An 18,475-nucleotide genomic window follows, 5' to 3' on the forward strand; every position below is an offset into this window, starting at 1 on the left:
AACAGCTATCTGCAATTTCAGCGGTTGTTACTGGAGCGGACTACAGCAGCTTGGATCTTGATCACTGCACTCTAGTCAAGTTATCACAGCATAATTTCATGACCAATCAGCAGATCAACAGATCAGGAGTTTCCTTGGACGAGAAGACCTAATCATCTATCAGCACCTGATGACTGTAGTAGGGCTTCATATAGAGGACACAGCTGACCCTTGATGAACTTCATATGTGACATCCACCAAGCAACAATGGATACATTATGGTCCGAAGTAGCACTTTAGTTACTTTTCTGCGAGTCCCACTTTTCACACAGTCATGAAAAGCTGCACCAGATCTGCTGGTCTGCACGTCACTGGCTGGTCCATGCCATTATAATGCTCTCTGCACTTCTCCTGGGCACCCAAGATCCACATGCAAACCAGCTGTCTTACATCTTCTGTTCCTGTGATGAGGTGTTTTATGTAGTCAGCCTAAATATCCTCCAGATGAAACAGGAATGATGTATCCATTGTCACTTCGGCCTTATGACCACGATGTAGAATAAACGGAGTGAAGCCAGTAGTGTCTTGCTTTGCTGTACTGTACTGTATGAGAATATCACAATGGGTGGTTATGATGTTCCAATCTCTCTGTGCAGCAACAACGTATACTGAAAACATATCTGTCATTGTCTTTTAAAGTGCTCAGTGAGGCCATTAGTCTGTATATGACAGGTAGCTGTCATCCTGTGGGTGATGTTGCCAATGTGAAATTACCTCTGTCATTAGTCTCATGTAAAATTTTTTCATGATGAGTGCCCCACACTACAAAATAATTTCTACATGTAACCTTACAATTTCTAGAGGTACAGTAGTCATCATAGCTTTAGTGACAGCATAACGGGTGAAGAAGTTAGTGCAGACTATTATCCTTCGATTCCTGTTAGTTGACTTCGTGATCTTCCCCAAGAGGTTGATTCCACAGATGAGCAGGGATGACAAGCAACCATTTCCATCCCATTGGATCAACGTTCCTCTTATACAAAGTTTTGTGTATTAATTGGTATTCCCTTTTCTCGGTTCCTTCTCCTTAAAGGCTCCTATCATTTTCAGCAATGCTAGATCTTCTCTCTGTTCAGCTGCAATGTCATTTAGTGCAGCGATGACCAAAATTTTGTCAACACTAGCATGTTCCGCCAAAGGACTCTTCGAAAATCAGTTGACATCCTTGTGTTAACATCCGTTTTTGTATACCACTGTGACATCACACTCATGAAGCCTCAGCACCTGCCTCACCAGTTGACCCAATGGATCCTTTAGGCTAGTCAGCCAGTATAGAGAATAGTGGTCAGTTACGAAGGAGAACAGTTTGCCAAATAAAAATGACCAGAACTTGCTGATGAACAAACAATGGCATGACACTTTTTTGTTTGCTGAGCAGTTCATCTCACACTCAAAATACTCAAGAACTATAAGTTGCTACCCTACCAACACCTTCCTGAATCTGTACAAGAACTGCACTTATCTCACACCTGACAGTGTGAGTGTGAAGTTCTGTCTTGGTACTCTTGCCATATAATGCTAAGACTGGCAATGTTGCACCTCCTTAAGAAATAAGAAAGATCTTTCTTGCACCTCATTCCTGGGAAATATGGGGTCCCCGTGCAGTAATTGTTGCAAGGGATGTGCCTTGATATAGACATCCTTTATGAATCACTAGTAGTATGAGCACATTCCAAGGAAACTTCTCATGTCAAAATGTGGCGAGGAGTAGGAAAATCTATGACTTCTTATTTTCTCTGGATCGGGATGGTCTCACCTGCCATTCATTAGGTGCCCTATGATTTATATTTTCTGGGCAAAGTGGTTCTTTCTTGGTTTCAGGCAGAGGCTTGCAATCTGAAAACACTTCAGCACAGTTGTCAGATGGCTTAGAGATATTCTTCAAATGTCTTCAAAAAATAATATCATCCAGACAGCATACAATGGCATCCATTTAAGGTGTTGAAGCAGATTGTCCTTTATATGTTATGGCTAGAGGGGTACACAGTCCAAACAACTTAACTTTGAACTCAGAGAGGCTATCAGGTATTAAAGTCACCTTTTCCTCGTAAGCTTCATCAACCTCAACTTGCCATTCTGCATAGCCAGATTTGACAAATACTTTGCCCTTTTCAAACGGTCCAGGGAATCATTAATGTGTGGCAATAGGTAGATATCTTTTTTCATTATTCTGTTCACTCATCAGTAGTTGACATCCTTCCCCTTCATAAAAACCACAGGAGGAGGACCAAGGACACACTGAAGGTTCAATGATGTCATCTTACAGCACTTCTCTCTTCCCTGCGAATTATGTGTCATTCAGTCGGTGACACTCTACATTAGCGCTGGCTAATTTGTGGATGATCCCCAATGTTGACACAGTGTTTTACCACAGACTGCTTGTTCTGGCTTTTCTCCAGTCCAGATTTGAAAGTATCTGAAAATTGGTGAAGAATAGCTAACACTCATTGACATTGTTTCTCATTCAGAACAGATTCTATTGGCAGTTTGACAGTAGCTTTCTCTACTGCTTGGTCCGCAGCTGTAGTAGAGAACAATCTTTTCAATGGTATTGGACTGCCCATCCTGAACTGGTTCACCTTCTGTACACGTATACTTTTGGGGTGACTTGTGGCTGCTTGTGACTATTAGTGACCTAAATTTCTCCTTTACCATCCACAGTGCTTACGATGATTGTTGGTATGCAGATACCTTTTGTGAGCCCAATAAGCTTTTCGCAACTGACAAAAGATTCACATTTTAACTGTGCCTCTAGACTGATTAATGCAACTCATCCAATTGATGACAGCAGTCTAACAATGTCTTCAGCAGCAAACAAGTGCCAAGAGCTATCTTTGTTATGTGTGCTTGTTGGAATAGCTTCATCACTCTGGGGTTCTGATCTTCCACAGTCTGACTGCTGTGATGTCTGCAAGAAGTCTCATCCCCGAATAACGTAATGATCACAATCTGTTAAAATGACGAATTTGAAGGGATGAGTTCTGTTACTGATAGTCATTTTTGCAATGCATGTTCCTGCCGGGTGGACGTATTTCCCATATGCGACCTTAAGCAGTACTGTTTTTACATCACAAAATATAGTCTTCTTTAGACGGTGACAATAAGTTTTTAACTTTACTGAAAAAGAAACTCCAGATTCGAGTAGTGCCTGGATAAGCTGGCCATCGATGACATTTCCTGTCGTCTTGGTAACTGTCATCCAAGGAGGATTATCATCTTTGTTGAGCTCACCTCCTTAGATGTTCATCTCAGTTACCCTGAATTCAGTGGCTATGTGAGTGGCTGATACCCCAGTACAACAATGGGGAATGGCTACAGAGTGCTGGGGAGCAATCTCGTCCATGGTGTGGTGATGACCATTGATCCACAAGTCAACTAATAAATCTGCAGTTGACTGTTGTGATGGTTGACATCTTGGGGTATTATAGTCACTGTACACTCACCATATTTCTCTACAGTAGTGTAGTGTGCAATGTGTCCACAGTTAAAACAAACCAGTGTGTAATCCTCTGTTATCCAAACGTCTCTTGTTCTGTGAGGCATTATACTTTTCGGAGCAGCTGATTCTACCTGCACTGGCTAGATATTGAGTAGACATTTGACAGCTGCGGCATAAGTCCGAATTGGCTGAGTCCATTCTTCAAGCTGTCTTTGACTAATGGCGTAGATTGGTGCCAAAGATCATTACACATCTCCAGGAATATTCTCTATTACCTTCTGACATACAGGGTTGATATTCATGGTGCTGTCTCTTGAGTACTTTGTCCAACATTCCTGGGTGCCATAAACTGTTTTATTTCTTCTCTTACTACCTGGTGAATGAGAAAGACTAGGTCATGGTGGTGTACTGGCAGCCGTCCCTTTGACAATTTCTGAAAAAATTACTGCAAATTTCCTTTAAATGTAAGGCTGTTCCTTTAGTATCCCATGGTGATTCGGATTCCCTGCATAGTCTGAGTACTGATAAGAGTGAGTACGTCAGAGATACTTAGGGTCCAGGTGACAGCCACTGTTTGCACCTGTACAAAGTGTGGCCACCGCAGAAAGGAGCACCGCCCTCTGACGAGTGTTTGCCAATATACCACAGTCTGGCAGTTGCGGCCAATCTCTTGCCAGTCACTGAAGCCTTACATATGCACCACTGGATAGCAAAGCATTCTAACCACGTTTTGTGATTTGGATTGTGGTACACGCTTAGACAACTCGGATACTCTAGGGACTTGTCTTGGTTATTAATTCACCTCGTGACCTCCACATGTTAGTCACCTCCAAAACTGCTTTTTTCAGTCTGCCAGTTTCTTTGTGACCACCAGCATGAGTAATCACAAACATGTGTTTCTACTTATACAAAACAGGATAGAAAATTGGTGATGAGAATTTTTTCACCATTCAGCTATACCAGTATGGCTTGGTTCATGAGTTTCTCAAGTTGTGGCAGCAGCAGTTGCTACAGAACACCAGCAACATCTAGACAGGCAGCTAGACAGGCAACAACACCACACACAGCTGTTACAGCTACTGCTACACTAATAGCAGTCATCGGCTGTGTCTGGCTCACCTCCCCACCTGACCTTCACTTGTGCTGATGAGGCAAATGAAGATTGGGAGATCTATTTCTGTCATTTCAGTGTGAGTCAAATTACGGACACTGGGCATCAGTGTGCACTCTTACTGTCTTCCAGTAGGAAACTGTATGAAGTGGTGCGAAAACTCTGGCCACTCCCAGATCCTAGTAGTTTGACTTTTTCTGATTTTTGTAGTTTGTGGACTGACTATTATGGTCTCCAAACTCACATTGTTGTGGCTATGCTCAGGTTTAAGGAAACCACTCCTGGGTCATTCCATATCAAATCACCCAATAAAAAATAAATTTTACACCCACCTCCTTAGATTTTCATGAAATTTGGCTCAAATGGTTCTAATACCATCCTGACAACACCTGCAATTTTTTTTTGCTGTATCTCTTACAGTTTTTTTATAAATTTTTAAAGTTTTTATGTTTTGCGTTTTCTGAACCTTCGGAAGTGGTCAATTTAATTTGTATTCAAAACTTTAAATTTGCTTATCTTAAAAACTCTTTTAGATAACATCATGAATTTTTGCTGCAAGTTTATTTATTATACATATTTGAAGATAAAAATGATGCTATTAAAATATATTCATATTTTCTATGAAAAAAAATATATATATGTATTTTTTTCTTTTTTTTTTTTTAACGGATGTTTTGTTTTATAAGAATTGCAATATCTAGAGTCTCAGACCTGATAGAATGCTCAAATTTGTTTTAATTTACTCTTAAACATATAGGCTACTTGATAAAACAAAAATAATGATGGCTTTTTAACATGTTTATTAATTATAGTAGATTACATTAGAATTATGTACGAAGATAGTTTACTTACGACACTTATGTATAACCCAACTGATTGCTTGAAACATTGAATTTTTTGAGTAATTTTGTCTTTTTAATAAACATTAATTCTGATTCAAACTGTTTTTCCACTTCATCCAAGAGCTTTCAGTTCTTTTGATACAGTCTTTTTTGAAGTAATACATTCTCCCAGTGCCGCTTGATTGAGGTGCGTCTACTACACAGACTATGTGCTCCAAAGGCACTATGCAGGAATCTTCTCTTTCAGGCCAATAAAATGATGCAGCGGGTCCTGAAGGATGTAGAAATAGAATTTCTGCATCTTCTTCATCATTGAATATTGTTTTTACCAGTCCAAAGTACCAGTTACCATCATAATTTGCAGCCACATAGCAATTTATGGATGGTTCAACACGAACCCAATCAGAAGAAGAATGGAAAGAAAAGACTAAGGATGGTTTTACACTATCTGTAGTCCTTCTAATTTCAAGGTTGTTTGTTGGAAGTGGTTTGAAGTTATGAAAACTTCTAGTTCCAGGAATGGTTCGGGTTGCTGAAAAACGTTTTTCTAGTTTTAACTGTAGCAAATCAGCTTCTTTTTTGTCAATAAAGTGAAAATGAATGTTCTCAATATTTTTTTCACAAAACTTGTACACATTGATTGCTGTCATTATTTGTTCTATGTCTGAAAGCTGTAGACTGGCTTTCCATAAAATTCTTTTAATAGTTCCTCCTAGGCCCATCACAAATTGACTTCCAATGACTTGTTGCAAAAAAAGAGTGTTGGGCCTTCAAATTAAAGTCTCTCAAGTGTTCAGTCAAATTTTTAAAACTGTTTCTATTTTTGTACTGCCCAGCACAATCATCTGTAAAGTAGTGAGCTGAGTCAATGTCAGTATGATGTAATGACAGCCACTTTGTAATTTCTTTTTGTACAAAGTTAACAAAACCAGTGTCATGTTCTTGGTCATCACTAATAAAACAGTGGTTGGAAACAAAAACATTGTTTTCCTCATTTCTTAGAAAAACTCCAACTGGGTGTAGAGTACAACCACCTCTATTCCAGTGGTAACTTTGGATCTCATTTTTTATAACAAAGGAATAATTTTCACTGAAATCCATCACAATAATTGCTGTTTTGGGTGGTGGGTCTTCTTTCAATCTTTTAAAGGCTGCTGATTGGGATTTTGCTATAAACGAGTGCGGGGTGAGCTTTTCCAATGACCTAACCAATAAAGAAATGTAGTCTTCAACACTGATAGACTGTTTGATCATTTCTGCCCTGTCTGTGTTAACCCACTGACTGATTACAATTTCTTCTTCTAAATCATAATCTTCACTTAGTTTTTCAGTTAAGTACTCAGTTAGTGCAGTATTTGCAGGACAGCTGTCGCAATGATGTAGCATGCAGTTTTGGTTTTCCGTGTTGCACACAAGCATCTTAATTAGGTCTTTATAAGATTTTTCAATTTTCACAGCATCCAGTAATAGTTTAACATTCTGGTGGATACTGCATACACATACAGTGTGTGTGCCTGCAGCACCAGCAAGGATACACCATTTAGGTCTCAAGAAACAAAATTTTGAAAATCCTACTTCTACCTCGGAATTCTCCCATTTGAAAGAATAATAGAGTTCTCTCAAGTTACACAAAATGAGTCCTTTTTGCATGTACACATTTTTTTGAACACTTACTTTGTCTTTTGTTCCAGGTTTCACTCTGGAACTTTCATCCTTTTCATAAAAATCTGTTACAAGTCTTACTCTATTTTCAGAAAGAGTTTTACCTTTTTTTGGACCAGGAGTTTCCAAAATACCCTTTTCAGATTTTAGCTTTCTAGCTTGTCGCACCATGTACTCACTTACATTAAATTCTTTCATCACTTTATTTCGAGTCCAAGAATCTGGAGCCAAGGTCAGAATCTGGATTTTTCTAGACCTCCCAACAGATTAAATCTTCTCTTTCATAAGAGAAATCATTACATCAAAATCCTTTGCTTTCTCAACCACACTTTTATCTTCTTCGTCATCATCAGAACTTGGTGCATCATATTTTAATGCTTTTGAAACCGCCTTTTTTGCAGTCTTTTCAATACTGCTAACCTTCCTTTTAAAATAAGACCCTTTACTTTGTTCTGACAAGCCATGAAGCTTTATCGGTGTTAAACCTAAATAATCAAGAGCAATGTTTGTTTGTACGAGGGATTCATTTCTGGATTCCAATGATTCTAATTCAACCATGACTTCATCATCTGTTTCACTTTCATTGACTTCAACTCTTAATTTTTCCTCACAAAAGTTACGACATGTTGAGCAAAGCTTTTGTCCAGGTTTTATGCTAATATTTTTTGTCAGTAATTGCTTAGAAAGATCCAAGCCTACACTTCTCAACGATTTTTTGATGGGCTTTTTGTGTTTTTAGTGGGTCTACACATGTTGTTTGATACTTTTCAAAAACATTTAAAAAGTAGTAGCTGTGGTGTGAACATATATTCTTAAATTAACACAGATTAATTCCAGATCGCAAGTGGATCAAATCTTTTTCTTCCTCACTCAATTCTGATACCGGTTGTAACTTTTTTGAAGGTGTGTAGGTTGTTTGGAAACAGTCAGATTTTTTAAATAACCCTACACTACAGGTTTGAATATCTGACATACTGATTTCACTTTTGGTCTGATTACTGTTCTGGTTACTTTTATAGGATATTGGAAAAGAATCTCTGTAAACTAAGTAACAGTACTTAATGAGAGTTCGAATAAACTTAATAAAATACTATCCAAGCACTATTTAACACTGTAATAATTTTTTACTTCAAAACACAGGAGTAACAATACAAAATCCAAGTGTACATTGTTACTCCAAGAAGACAAAAACTTATTTTCGGTGTCTAAGTCACTTGGTATTTTTTATTTTTAAAATATAATTAATATTATTTTAAAAATTAGATAACTATTAAACAGGTAAAAAACCAACATAATTTTTCTTTTATCTAATATCCTATACAATGAAGAGTATTTTAAAACAAATTTGAGCTTCCTATCAGGTCTGAGACTCTAGATATTGCAGTTTTTGTAAAACTAAACATCCGTTAGCTAAAATAAAAAACTTGAAAATTTTTTTTTCATTTGGAAGAATTTAATATATCTTTATGGTAATTTTTTTTTTACATTTAGATATAATACACAAACTTATTCCAAAATTTCGTACTGATATCTTGAGTATTCTTTAATATACAAATTTTTTTAGTTGTGAGGACACGTTTAAGTTACAGTTTCCGACTGCTGAAACAACGCCAAATCTAAAAACTTTAAAAATTTATAAAAAAAAACTATAAGAGATAGAGCAAAAAAATTTTACAAGTGCTTTCAGGATGATAAAAGAAGTAATTGTACCAAGTTTCATCAAAATCTGACATGGTTGGTGTCAAGGCCTGGGTGACTTGACATGGAATGACCCTCCTGCACAGTGTGGGCTGCTGACTTATGAAGCTTGGCAGACAAGTGTGACTTTTCCTGTAAACAGTGTGGTACATCCAATGCGGACTCCTTTATCTACGATGTTATTACCCGTCTCACTCTGGATTGAAACATTAGTGCAAAACATTTAGAGATGTTTGATCCTGTCTCGAGTGGTGTGTTAAAAAATACCAAGGCTCACGAAGTAACTGCGTCACTGCAAGAACTATTTCACAATTATTCAGGTGTCAATGTTGTTAGTAGTCTTAGTAGACATTACACTCCAAGATCAACGGATGACTTCCAATCAACATCATCATCCAATTTACTGAGAACCCATTTGTCTGGTGACATAGGTTTTAGTAGTTAGTGCAGTAATTAACAATTCTCCACCCTCACCATACATAAATGAGCACAAATGGAGGTGCTTCGTTCAACGCCAGTGTGTCCCAAAGCAAGCAGACACTCGTACAACATTTTCCTCCTCACTATTGTCAAAGGACCCCAAAAATGTTTGTGCTATCAGATCATGTCCAGATTGCAGTCCACAGCATCAATGATATCACTGCCCTTTCCGCAACATGTGTTTTTTATGCTGCAAACTGGGCACCTCGCAGGTGTCTGCCTTGGCCAGTATGTGTCAACAACTTCAGCCATTAAAAGGCTGCAAGCTATCTTGTCAATATCTGTGACAGCAGCAACTGAGATGCAGTGATTAATGTTGCAACTGGACTTTTGTGGCGTGAAAGTAGTTGTATCTGGTGACTCAGTTGAATCTTTTTAGACATTTTGTAAGCTCCCAAACAGTTTCTCCATAAAACACTGATGGATGGTTACTGCTGAGTTACTGCTGGCTTGGAATTCATTGCTCTCCTGAAAGTACAGACCTATGGAACAATGTACTACTAGTATTCCACCTTCCATTAGCATAAGTGAAGGCTTTAATTGCGTCTAATTGGAGCCACAGCGTTGGAGATGTTAAGAAATACCAGGCGTCTCCATCAAACAATCCACATTGTTACCACAACCAAGTCCAAATACAAAAGCAGAGTCATCAGTGAAGTACAACACTTAGCACTGTAAGCACATTTATTACTGACACAAACATACAGATATAATAGAACTCCTAAATGGAGGGACAAACACTAAATATTCCAGAAATGTTACAAACAAACAAAATTTTTGAGAACTTTCCAGGAATGGTAAACTCTAAACAAAAATATATAGCGGTGATGAAATTTGAGCTGGCGACCTGCAGATTGCCAGCCATCAATGCTAACCATTACTCCACAAAGCATGCAGCACGGCAATATTATTTGGGTTCTTTCAGGGCTAGAGTTGACAGTCATTTCAGTGAATGTAGCAGATGTGTGCACAACAACAAAAACGAAAAAATAAAAAACAAAGGCTGAAGCTCACATTGGATTATGGTAGGGAAGGAAATTGGCTAATTCATCTGAATATTTGCAAGTTAAGAAAACTATACAATCAAAACTGTAAATGCTACAATATTTGTTCAGTTGGAGTAGGAGATATGCAACTACAGTCAACACAGTGTAAGAAGACCACTAACAGATGGCAGTGTTGTTGCCAGCTTTCAACTCCAAGGCTCAGATGACTACAGACAAAAACAACAGCCACCTATAGAGCTGTGACATCACTGAAGCATTGCCATAGAGGCTTTTACAAAATCACATTAAGCAATTGGCTGCAGCACACACACAAAGCTGTCATGCCCAGCCTACTGCAGTTGTCAGGGATCAATTCACACCACTCGACTATAGCTGTTGAAAGAAATCTATTACAAATGTGGGAGTGCCTTCTCTGTTCAACTGTGTATACAAATCCTTTTTCACAGCCTTCAATCATGCAAAGATCTAAGAGTTCAAACTGTGGAAATCAAATGATATTCTATCATCCCTTCACAAGCCACAAGATGCAAAGTTCAGCATCAAGGAACCTGCTAACTTCCTACATCAAAGTGCACATGTATTGTTATTGGCAAATTTAACGGTATCCTGACCAAAGAGATATACATGCATAATGACCAGAATGGTGAGCAATCCAAAATTCAGCAGTGTTAACACCTCAATCAAAACACAATATGCACTGCAGACAAAACACATAGTGTCACCCCAAATGAAGCTTAATTTCAAGGACATTAATTGTTCAAAGTTTAGAGATACTCTCGATGCTACAGTTTTCATCCTTGAACCAACGCCAGCAGCTGCTAGGAGAGCAGCTGGTACCGCTTTATAATGACAGGGAACAGTTACAGCATGTTGCGGAGTGATCTTGCCAGGAGTCTTGCAACGGGTATGAACCCACAGACACTACAATTGGCTGTAGTCGACTGGTGTGAACAGGAATGTTGTGATGGTTAATGTCTTGCCCAGTAACAGTCATCAAACACTAATCACTTTTTTTTTTTTTTTTTCCTCCAGAGAGCAATCATAGATTTTCTTATTTCCCAGCACATTCATGGTGTGAGAAGTTCTCACAATGTGCTCATACTACTTGCAATTCATAAAGGGCTTCTGTACAAAGGCACATCCTTTGCAAGAATTACTGCTGGGAGATCTCAAATTTTTCTGATGCAACAAGTTCAGGTCACTTATTTGGCAAACCAGCCTCCACTGTAACAGACCACCATTTTCTATGCTAGCTGACTAGTGCGACAGATCCCTTGGGTCAACTGATAAGACAGCACCGAGACTTCATGAGTATGATGTCACAATGCATACAAAAACTGATGTAAACACAAAGACACTGACTGCTTTTCAAGGAATTCTTTGACAGAACATAGCAGCATGGACAAAATCTCTATCACTGCTGTAATAAATGACACTGACATTGAACAGAGGGAAGATCAAGCACTGCAAAAATCCATAGAAGCCTTGAAGGAGGAGTGTCCAACCAAAGGAGAATTCCAATTAATAAACATAACACTGTATGAGAAGAATTATGATTCAGTGGGGTTAAAAAGGTTGCTCATCATCTAAGCTCATTTACAACCAGTAATCTTTAATATTTCTGCAATTCTTCAACATCTGGCAATTTGGGATTTGTGAAGATTCCAGACAGTCAGACACAGGTATCATTGCCTTGTTTCTACCAATCCCTTAAACATTGTGCGAGTCACTAAATGATGCCAGTGGTGAAAGGATGTGTTGCAGTTACCTCCAAGCATCTGATAACATTTCCACCTGAAGCAGTGTCATTCCACTAGACTGAACTGATCTCTTGTGGAGTTTCACAAAGTCAATCAGCAGGGATCTAGAGATAATAGTCTACACCCACTACCTCACCAGAAGCTCAGGGCAGTGTGAAGTTCCTTGTAAAGGACATAATTTTGAAGCATGGAGCACTCCGTATGATATTTCTGACCATGTACAGCTTTTCCATTTGAGACTAGTATCAGAGGTAATTTCATATTTCAATGTAACCCACAGAATGACAGCAACCTATCACACAAAGACTAACGGCCTTAATGAATGCGGTAATGGGACATTGGCAGATATGCTTTCAATATACACTGTTGTTGAACAGAAAGAATCAAATAAAATATTGCCACATCATGACATTTGCATGTAAAACAATGAACTGCGACACTACATGCTTCACCCTATTCTTATTGCTCCACAGTAGTGAGGCAAATGCCAACAGCCTTGCCATAATGGTAACACCGGTTCCCGTCAGATCACCAAAGTTAAGCACTGTCAGGCTGGGCTAGCACTTGGTGGGTGACCATCCGGTCTGCCGAGTGCTGTTGGCAAGTGGGGTGCACTCAGCCCTTGTGAGGCAAACTGAGGAGGTACTTGATTGAGAAGCAGTGGCTCCAGTCTCAGAAACTGACATACGGCTGTGACACCTCTGGGCTGAGGATGACACGGCAGCCGGTTGGTACCGTTGGACTTTCATGCCCTCTTTGGGAGGAGTTTAGTTTTAGTGAGGCAAATACAACAATGGATGTACTGTACCCATTTCAAACAGACAATGCACAGGATGGCTATGTGAAACACCTCATCACCAAGGCTGAAGAAGCAAGGCAGCCAGCTTGTATAAAGAGTGATACCCAGAAGACAGACAGAGATCGTTGTAATGTCAAGCAAAGGTCAGCGATATACAGCTCAGGAGACTTGATATGCAATTTTACTTATTTGTGGAAAACTGGACTATCAGAAATGTTACTTTGGGCCACATTCATCGCTTGCTGGGCATCACACAATAAAGGATTGTGCATTTCAGCAAGAAGATAAAAGTGCACAGATCTTGTCCACGTCCTCCATTGACGGAGGCACAGGCTGATGATGGGAGCTTCTTGTTCAAGGAAGTGAGTCTGCTTGAAAACAGCAAATCTTCGACACAATAAAAAGCAAGGGATTGTGCTTTCCACCACAGAAACGATTGTTGTAGTCACCTGCTCAACCATCACATCGATGTTACCATGTGGAGGAGATTCAATGGTGACAGCAGAGGTGAAAGTTTCCCAGTCCGCCATGTTTAACGCCCATCTGGGCAAGTGTCCATGGGTCTGATGCTGGAGCAGTGACAGGGAGATGGGAAAGTGATCACTACCACACAGGTCATCATGTGCTCTCCAGTGGAAGAAGTCCTGGGCTGCAAAGTGATAAATCAATGGCCGAGTAACTGCCATGAGCCACACTGAAGTGTGTGGCGGCCTCAGTGTTTAAGAGGCAGAGGTTGAACTGAGACAGTGAAGTTTCGACATCTCTGCCTTGGCCATTAAGGGGCTCCGGAAAGGCTCAAAATCATGAAAAGTTCAATTTTTACTTTTTTGCGTTTTCTGAATCTGCAGACTATTACCTTTTAATAGATATATAATTTATTCAATTCCGAAGACTACAACTATTTTTAAATTTTTTTTGAAATGTGTTCTACATGGGCGTGACCCACTGTGGCGCTGTTAAACTGCTGTCAAATGGTGTTATTATTAACGTCCGTGTTCATCAGGTACATTTTAGTGATGTGAGATAAAGTATGTGTTGTGGCTAACCTGTGATGGTTCAATATATATCGCTGGTGTGATTGTCGATTGTTTCATGTTTATTTACTCTGTCGTTATCTCGAAAATATTCGTAATTAATTCTGTTTCTTGAGACTCTGTTTTGTTGAAGTATAATAAAGAGTAAAAGTAAAGTTATTAGAAATCCTCTGAAGGCTTTTAAGAAAAGGAGAAATACAAAATTGTTGAGGCTTTCGTGGCCACTTGTTGACAAACTGCCTATTGGCTTCTGTCTCGGGTTCTTCGGCCGACGTTCATCTAATGATTTTTCTGACGTTTCGCCAGCACGAGTGGCTGGCATTGTCAAAGCTTCACCCTCCATTGCCGGCAATGGAGGGTGAAGCTTTGACAATGCCAGCCACTCGTGCTGGCGAAACGTCAGAAAAATCATTAGATGAACGTCGGCCGAAGAACCCGAGACAGAAGCCAATAGGCAGTTTGTCAAAAGGAGAAATGTTGGAAAGCCAAAGGTATGTGTTATTACTGTAAACAATAAAGACGATGAAAATCCCCAACATAGCTTGTGTCCCAAAGAAGAAGACAGTTGGTGTAAATATAACAAAGGATTGCTAACTGGTGAAGTGTACACTCATAAGCATAGTCTGCCTCATGCAATAATGGAGGTGATAAAACCTATTTTCAGAGACTTAGCAGCACCTGAACTGTTGAAAAAGTGTATTCACGGAAAAACTCAAAACCCCAATGAAAGTGTAAATAGTGTTATATGGTCGAGAATCCCCAAGACTGTATTTGTTGGAATAGAAACACTTCACTTTGGTGTGTATGATGCTGTTGCGACTTTCAATGATGGCAACATTGTAAGGTGCAAGGTATTTAGAAATATGGGAATGAAGATAGGTTCTAACATGGTACGAGCAGTGCTTGCTTTAGACAAGGAACGCCTTCGGGCTGCAGACAGGGCTGTAAGGAGTCTAGAAATACAAGCAAGAGTAAACAGGAGGAGGAGCAAGAGGAAGCTGGAGGAGGAGTTTGCAGAGGATGAAGATAATCCATCCTATGGACCTGGCATGCACTAAAAAGTTAATCCATCTTTGTCGCTCGATTCCCAAAACTTTTATTTTCTCATACTAATTACATGTTTTCTAAGGATCTTCCAAACATATTTGTTTCAAACTTTCAGTAAATGTTACACAGTACCTTCTGCATAATTTAACACAGCATTTTTTCCAAAAAACTGTATATTTTTGAATATATAAATAAAAAATTGCAAAAAAAAGGTTGTGAATTTTCATTACAATTGAAAAAAAAATCATCTTTAATTACTGAACTAAAATTTTGTAAAATCCCTGTGTTAAGTTGTAGCCAATATTCCAATAAATAATCTGTAAAAAGTTCAACTTCCTAAGTTATTTTAACATTGCAAGTATAGGGCGTTCCAGAGCCCCTTAAGCATGGTGCCACCCCGCAAGGGGTTACGAGTGTTAAAATATCCCAAAAGTAGGAAGGGTTTAGGGAGTTGAGCAATCAGTGCAGCCAATGCGTTTAGGGGTACTGTACCATCTGGAGGAAGATACATGTTGCAGACAGTTATTTCCCACATCGTCCTTATCCTGACACCACAGTTTCAAGAGGGGTTTGAAGGGGCACCATTTCACTACAGACAGAGTTTAGGACAAACACAAACTCCACCTGACACTCGATCATAGTCGCTACGGTTCCTGTAATATCCCTTATAGCCACATAGTGCAGGGGTCCGCATCGCCGGGAACCAGGTTGCATGGGGGAGGGGAGGGGGGGAGGGGACAGTGCAGAAAGCAGATGTAAAGCTTAACAGTTGACGTAACTCAGCCAGGTGGTGGAAAAAACCGCCTCAATTCCACTGGAGGATGACATCATCGTGAGACTGGGAAGGCATGGAACATTCAATGAGGTAGTTTACACCTCAGGGCCAACTGCTGCCACCGACTTTTTGCCTGAGCAGTCTATATCCATTGTATTTGACGGTCCGGCGAGATCTAGGTCCTCAGCAGATGCCAGAATCTCCACCTCATCCTCAGACACAGAGCTTGTAGGTAGTGATGGTGTGGGTACTACCACAATTTCCTTGTTCTTGGGGGTCTTCTTTTTCGATTTCTCACACTGTTCATTGGGTTTCTCTAGCTGGGAGGGCGTCTTTGATTCAGTCTCCAGGACTAAGGAGGAAAGTGAATCCCTACGACCAGTTACCTGTGGCTACTTCAGCCACTGGTGGGTATCCGCTTTGCCACTGGTAGGAACCTGGGAAGGGAGTGGCCCAAGGGACCCCTTCCTAGTGAGAGGAGCCGAAGAAGACTTACGCTTTTCCAGCTTAGAATTGGGGACTGATGTCCCCATATTTTTTTTTTTTTTTTTTTTTTTTGGGTGGGGGGCGGGGGCTGCTCCCGAAGTAGGTGGTGCAGGAGCAACAGGGAGGGAAGGGCCACCGCCCCCTCCCCCTCTCACCATCAAGGGGGCACGTGTAGTTTATGGCTCTTCTGAGAGCTGACTGGAATTGGTGAAACATATGGGGCTGTAACAGTAGTTTTACAGCAGTTATAGAAGCAGTGTAAGATGTTGTCATGCACATGGGATGGCCCTTTCAAATTTCCTTTTAGCCTGAGTGTAGGGCAGTCGGTCCAGGGTCCTGCATTCCATTATTTTCCTTTCCTTATGTACACTCCTACAGTCAGGAAACTGTAGAGGCAAGGCAAGATGACAGCAAAATTAAATATACAGAACCGATAAAGCCAGTACTAAGTATAATAATGAAAATTCTAATCGAATTTATGAAAAAGCACAAAAATTTCTACAGAAATATGAATGAAAAATTCAACATACTTGCTAAGACAATGAACAAAATGGGAGAAAATATTGTAATTGAGATAAGGCAGTCAAGGGATGGATAAGAGAAGAAATTTGATGAATTAAAAACAGAGGTGTTATTGGATCTAAAAGTAGTAAGGAACAATACTGAAGAAGAAACAATGAACATGCAGGAAACATTTAAGGACAGGAAGATGAAAATTACGGAAAAACAGCATGAAACTATATTGCAGGACATATTACAGGTAGAAAAAAAGCAGCCAGTGTGAGCCAAATGATATAGAATGTGCAACAGTCAATTCGAGAACACGCAGAGCAAGCAGGAAGTAACGAACTGCAGACCACAATGATTTCTACTGAGAAGCAGACAGCAGTAAGTGCTAGAAACAAAATGTCCATCGAATTTCTACCTAACTGCAAAGCTAAAATTTCTGTTCAAAAGAAAGTGCATTGTTAGAATGACAGCTTGGAAGAAATCCACTTCTCATTGGACAGGGTGACTTGGTGAGGTGGATAGTGCAGGGAGTCTTACACAATATACACAGCCAGCAGACATGAAAGATACCAGAAACAGAAGAAATGGCAGCAGACCAAGAACCTGTATTACACGCACAAGCTGAATAAGAAGCAGACAGCTTCCTAAAAGGCAAGGCTGTGGGAATGGTGAAACACATAAGACTAATGTTCATACAGCAAAGATACATAAAAAGATAGCTGGATAAGAAGAGAAATGTTTTTGACACAGGTAGACAGAAGAAGATCACGGAGTAGAAAGAAATTATAGGTGATGGGATATCACTATGGCTTCAGACTTAGAGAATAAGTGGATGAGAAGAGGGAGTCGTATGCCCGAGTGTGACTGTCAAGCAGATCTGCCTAGAACGAGGAGCAAACCAGCAAGCAAATGAGACAGCAGGAATCTCCTGCTAGTGTTAAGATCCAAAATCTGTAAGACAGCAGCAGCTACTGGTGCAAAAACCATGTCAGTCATGAAAAACGGAAAGGTTAAATGAAAAACAGGAAAGTTTACTAGAGGAATGAAAGAGGACTGGAACTAACCCAATTATTATGAGAGAACTATATAGCCAAACAATGAAATTAATAATAGATTCTGGAAGTTCCTGTGTGCCATAACAAGTAATGTTTACGATAAAGTACTGAAGGAAAGAATGGAAATATAGTTTTCCAGCTAGTGGATTTAAAGTTAATGGCACTTTGCAAATGCAAGAAATCTATTAACTGCCAAGTGCCGTTGGAGTTAAATCAGTGGATGTGTGTGTCACATCACAGGGAATTCATGTGTTATATGGTCATTTACATTATTTACAGTTGTTAGGGAGACATGTATTGCTTGCACAAACTGTTGTGTCGTACTTATATTAGGAATCTATGAGAGAAACTAAGTGATGTTAAGAAGAATTATGATGAAATATTCAGGAGAAATGAGACAATATGAAGCTACACTATGTGATCAAAAGCATCCAGACAACCCTAAAAACATACATTTTTCATATTAGGTGCATTGCACTGCCACCTACTGCCAGCTACTCCATATCAGCCCCAGTAGTCATTAGACATTGTGAGAGAGCAGAATGGGGTGCTCTGTGGAACTCTGACTTCGAATGTGGTCAGGTGATTGGGTGACACTTGATGTCATACGTCTGTACATGAGATTTCCACACTTCTAAACATCCCTAGGTCCACTGTTTCTGATGTGATAGTGAAGTGGAAACATGAAGGGACACGTGCAGCACAAAAGTGCACAGGCCGACCTCGTCAGT

General features: G+C 39.7%; 1 protein-coding gene across 1 annotated transcript in view; it reads right to left on the bottom strand.

The window, feature by feature from the left end:
* The window catches only part of LOC126253230 (D-glucuronyl C5-epimerase B), a 122,011-nt gene that overhangs the window by 89,656 nt on the left and 13,880 nt on the right, over positions 1 to 18,475 (bottom strand). The window lies entirely within an intron of this gene.

Source organism: Schistocerca nitens, chromosome 4 (genome assembly GCF_023898315.1).
Source record: "Schistocerca nitens isolate TAMUIC-IGC-003100 chromosome 4, iqSchNite1.1, whole genome shotgun sequence".
Taxonomy (NCBI): Eukaryota; Metazoa; Arthropoda; class Insecta; order Orthoptera; family Acrididae; genus Schistocerca; species Schistocerca nitens.